Here is a 5,966-nt window from a genome sequence, read left to right on the forward strand (position 1 = left end):
AGTTTATTAATGTTAAGAGATATTAAGGTATGGTGATTGTTGTTTTCTGTTATTTTTGTTGTTAGAGGTAGAATTATGTTTGTGTGCTTATCTTATTTTGGGTTTGTTGCAAAAAGATTACTTTCTTGCTTTCTCTGGGATGTATTTTCCTCCTTGTGTTGAAGTTTGTGGATTCCTATATGCACTTGATTTTTAGCTTCAGGATTAGCAGCTTCCCAATGAATTTGCTTTTTATTCCAATGATTCCATTTTCACACAAACTGCAATCTTAACCTATTTGTAAATTAAATTTCCTATTCCCTAAATTCAAACTTTAATGCAAAATGACTGATAGTCCCTGTGGACTTTTACTCATTATACCTAGACATAAAATCCATCCACAGAGGAAATGGAGAGTGACTGTGTGCTGGTCTCTGATCTATGCTATTAAGAGGGCCTCATAGTTTTAGACTGGGTCCTCCTAGTTGTTCAAGTCAAAGTGAAGAGACTGCAGAAGACATTAGAACGCTGACACATACCTTCTTGTAATTGTAATACTTAAATTTCAACATAAGCAAGGTGTAAAGTCACATGCAAATACTGAATGGTGGGACAAGTTGTTTTCCAATTGCTATGGTCATTCTGTTTTTCTCATTGTCCACTGTGTTGGCTTGAATGAGAATGGCCTCCCTAGGCTCATGTATTTCAATGTTTGGTTCTCAGCTGGTGGGACTTTTAGAAAGGATTAGGAGTGGTGTGGTCTTGTTAGAGGAATTATATCACTGGGGATTGACTTGGAGGTTTAAAAAGCCCACACTAGGCCCATTCACTCTTTCTTTCTGCCTCCAGTTTAAGGATTGTGGGTTTAGAGCTCAGCTACTGCTCCAGAACTATGTCTGCTTGCTTGCTGCCATGCTCCGCCATGATGATTATGGACTCATCCTCTGAAACTTTAAGCAAGCTTACAAAAAACTGGTTTCTTTTATGTTTCTTTAATCATAGAAATTTCTTCACAGCAATAGAACAGTTATTAATACAGCCAAAAGACAACTATCACTAAATATTCTCATGGAAAAATGTAACAGGATTTGTTGCTTTCTGGCTTCTATTTGGATATAATACATTTTAAGGAGCTTGACTAAATACTATAAACATTTACCTATCTATCTATCTATCTATCTATCTATCTATCTATCTATCTATCTATCTATTCGTCTCTCTCTCTCTCTCTCTCTCTCTATATATATATATATGTATATATATATATATACATATATATATATAATTTTGTGTTCTAAAAGAAAATAAAATTAAATACAAGAAAAAATCACACCAGGACAGAGAATGTGAGACAACGGTCTTGTTTCTATCATATACAGAAACAAACAGCTTGTTTTAATAATCAAATATGTTTCCCAAGGGTCTTGTTAAATTGTTGAATGTAAATTACAATTGGAATTGACTATTAAAGATCTTGGTAGAGTAGGTTAAGCATCTGCTCAATTTATTACAATTTTATTTGTACTTCAGCTGTAACTGGGGCAATTAAGCCAATCAGAGCAACCAAATCAAATCTAATTTACACGCTAATAGACTAAAAATGAATGAATAAACACAGTACTACTAGATTCAAGTGATTAAACATGTCTCTAAAGATTTTTTCTATTTTAGTATACAAAATTATATAGAATTTATACTATAATTAACCATTTAAGATTCATAGAAATGAATAGGAAGTCTCTTTGTTTTCTAAATGTGTTTTAAATAAAATTGCTAACTAAAAAGTAATCACACAATCAATTAGAATTCTTAACTGAGATAAGATTGCTCATAAAATTGTTCATTTAATCCAAGTTCATGCTTCATTTGAATGTGGGCTTTCAATTGGAACATTCAGACAAATTTTTAAAATAAAAATTCCTGGATTTTTTTGTTATAGCAATGAGCTGTAGTAAGGATGATTAATATATTTTTTAATACTGTGAGTTAAAACCTTATTGATCTTTGCAGTGCTCATACAATCTAGGAACAGCCAGTTGACAGTGTAGAGATGTAATGCCTAGCACAGTATTTAGATAAGACAAACTAACATCCATCTTATTAGGATCCTAATGTCACTGGATCTGCCAAGAAGTTACAAACAGGAACAGAAATCCCACAGTAGAAGTGGAGCATTACAAAGTGAACATTGTTTTAGATGCAGAGCTAGACAGGGCTTACATCAATGTCCCAGGAGAGAGTGTTTTGGTTCGGCAAATATCAAACAAAATGAGGAAGCGTGAACATTGATTGGGTCGTTTTTATGGAGTAGCATAGCAGGTGAAGCTTTAGTGTTCTTACAGACTCCTTATTCAGAGAACTAGAAGTTGACTAATTTGAGGTGATAACTGTAAAACAACTATGACATCATTTTGTTTAATTTCAGAAGGTATTCCTTTTGATGCTCTCTAAAGGGTCCTTTCTGTGAGTTCACTGGAAACATTTGCATAATTTAATTGGAAACCAGAGGGCTTAGCAGAGGCCAACTAGGTTCCCCCACCCTTTATTTTTAACATATGATGAACATAAGCCCAACAATTTCTGTTTCCTCAAAGGGAGGGTTGAACAATGGCCTCTGACCATGTTTCTTAGAACACATTGTGTTTGGAAGATGTCTGCTAAGCCCACCAAACCATGAAAGCCACAGCCAGCTTTGAGAATCACTGCTGTGTCATATATGTGCTCCTGTATCTTTCTGATGTTCCTTTCGTTACTATGGTCACCATGCCCCTCTGCCATGCACCTACTACTGCCTTCTTTCCATGATCTGTGTGTGAAGCAACAACTCCTTATCAAAAAGCCCTTTGCCTTCCTTAAATAATTTTGAGATGGAACCAAGTGTTTTCTAGGCCCCAAGAAGGTATGATAAACAATGGGAGTCTATCCTCTCACACGTAGCTAGTACATGTCTGTTGGGGGATAAGCACAATCAAAATTTACACAATGAAGGTGAAAAATATAACTTTGAGAAGATTCTGGTCAAGATGGGAAGAAAACAGAACACACAGAAAACATGTACATTTGTGATGGAGATAGCTCTTCGATGACTTATCTCTTGGACTGATATTTAATGTTGAATTGAAGTGAAAAATGAAGGATGTCAAAAAGAAGAGGTTTGGGGCAGAAGAGTTGGATCTGTATAGCTGGTCAGGTACACAGAAACCTAAGGGGTGAACTGAAGATTCTCTGAACAGGTCTAGAAGGTGGTCAATGTGCATACAATTTTTGAAATAATTGTTTTAATGTTAATGGTACAAGCAAGCAAAATTCATTGTCCTCTGCAAAGTTATATTAGTGAGGGTTTCTATTGCTATGATAAAATACCATGACCAAAAGCAACTTGAGGAGGAAAGGCTTTATTTTATCTCATACTGACAGTAAACAGTCTATCACTGAGGGAAGTCAGGGCACAAACTCAGGCAGGAGAGGAACCCAAAGGCAGGATCTGATACACCGGCAATGAAGGACTGCTGCTTACTGGCTTGCTCCTCATGGCTGGCTTGAACCGTTTTCCTATAGCACTCAGGACCACCAGTCCAGTGTGTCACTGCCAATGGTGAACTGGCTCCTCTTGTCATGCTTCACTAATCAACATCAATTAATCAATCAATCAATCAATCAATCAATCAATCAATCAATCTACCACAGCCTTGCCCAATTGATTGAGATTCCCTTTTCCAAAATGACTCTAGCTAATATCAACCTGACATAAAACTAACCAGCACAAATAGAGAGTTTGTGCTGAATGAGAGCAATAATAGTTTGATCAGAAAGCCAAAGACTATAGAATCCAGTTGTAAGAAAATGCTGCATCCATTACGGTAGTGGTGATTGGAGAAGGAGCTAACTTGAGGAGTAGACACAATAGAGTTATGAGTTTAAGGTCAGTCTGGGATGCATAGTAACTTGGATACATACCGACAAAGTGAAGCACTATCAAAAAAAAAAAAATAAGAGAAGGAGAAGAAGTGGATAGATTTGAGAACATATGTACTGGTATTGGATATTATGTTTTTGGCTTATTATATCCACCACTTATATGTAACCTTATTCGTGACTAAAAAGTTTCTCAATCAAGTTTCTGCTTTTCTTTTTCATTTTCTCTAGCTTTATTATGTTTTGCTTTATAGTGGAACTCAACTTGGGGGAAATAGCCTAAACAAAATATTTCAATTATGATGCTTCCTTCCATTTAAATGGTCCATTTTCTCCCCCAGGTGCTCATAGAGGCTCTTCAGAGCTGTGACATGTGGAGAGATGAGAAGCTAAAGAACACATTTGGAACACATTCCAGACATCTTTATCTTTATTGAGTCCTGATGAAGTTTGGCTATTATAAATCCTGATTGAGTGCCATGATGTTTTCCAAGCAAATGGGACCACTTTGTAAAAAGCAAAAGCAGCCTGTCACCATGTGCAAGAGGAGGAGGTGTCAATGGAGAGCAGCCACCAGCATTTTCAGAAAGCTACATGATGTAACAGCCCCTCTACACCGCCTCATTTGTGCTGGAATTTTTTAAATAGAGAAAAATAACCCTGCACCATTAGCACAGCAACAAGTATGTTCTTCGCATAATAAACTTGGTTCCGGGGCAGTGTTGGGCTCCATTTTGCTTGCCCTTCTGTCTCCCCTTCCATTGCCAATGCTATTGCTGTCCTAATGGAAAGACAGCCTTTGAGAGAACCCTGCTGATTTCTTGGCTTCCTGTTGGCAACAGAGGAGAATAGGAGGACAGGAATATACATTTGTAAAGTTCCATTATTTATCTTACTTAGGGACAGCATTTTCTCCTTTCAAGCTCTTCTCCTAGCCACTGTAATTAGGCTTTCCAAAAACATCTTGCTGCTGTCTTGACATCACAATAGCATTTTGATAAGCTTGGACTGTAACCAGCTCCAAAGTCTGGCAAAACATTGCCTCACAGGCAAAGAATTCTCTGTACCTTAGTAGAAACCATGAGTTCCCAGAAGGGGGAAGATACATGTTTTTATAATAATATTTAAAGAAGCTATTCAGGAGCAGGCTCACAATATCGAAACTTTTGTCTTCAATCCTAGCAACACGTTTTCTCATATTGGGTCATTTGCTTACAGGTCTTAAATGAGAACAGAATTTTTTCATTAGTGAGCAAGTAAAAAAGAGAAGCTTATTAAAACAGGAGGATGACAAAGAGAGGAGCTCAGACAAAAGAGTGAGAAAAAGAGAAGGGAGAGATGCTTTAATGGGTAAGTTTCTCAGAATTTCCCATGGGTCATGTTTTGGGTGGGATGGTACAAATTATCTTGTTGATGCAGTGGTAGCTAGGAACTGTTCCTCACTCAGAGCTGAGTATCATAGGATTTGAAGTCAGACCTAACACCTCCATCAGATACCAGTAGTATATTCTATGTAAAGGCATCATAGATTCAGCACCACCACTGGAATGTTGGCCTCATGTGTTTATGAGAGCCTATAGCTGGAGAAAGAGTGACCAATAGCCTCCCTCGTGCCTATGGAGACATTCCATGCTCTGCCACCAATGCACAGGAAGTATGGCTACTGCAGCTAGAGTTCTGAAGTTTAATTATTTAAGTTTCATTTGGCTTGTGGTTATCATTTGACAATGCCTCTGGCCTCTGTTGTTACTAATATAGCATTACACCCCAAAACATAAACTACTACGTTCCTACAAGACAGAGACATACTTCTTAATTCTGTTCATTGAACTTCAGACCCACAACAGCAGAGGGACACTATAGTGTCTAAGTCCTTGGGCTAAAGTCATGACATGGGCTATTTATGATTTTATGCTATTCCTTTTTTCAATCAATGCAAATATTTCTGGCATTAAAATATAATCAAAGCATCTAGGACTGCACCCAGCAGAGACTCTAGTTAAGATGCTTGATTAAGCAGGCTTGTTGTATGCTCTGGAAGGGGATCATCAAATATCCTTGAAACTGGCCAC

Source organism: Micromys minutus (assembly GCF_963924665.1).
Source record: "Micromys minutus genome assembly, chromosome: 6".
In the NCBI taxonomy this organism is placed as follows: Eukaryota; Metazoa; Chordata; class Mammalia; order Rodentia; family Muridae; genus Micromys; species Micromys minutus.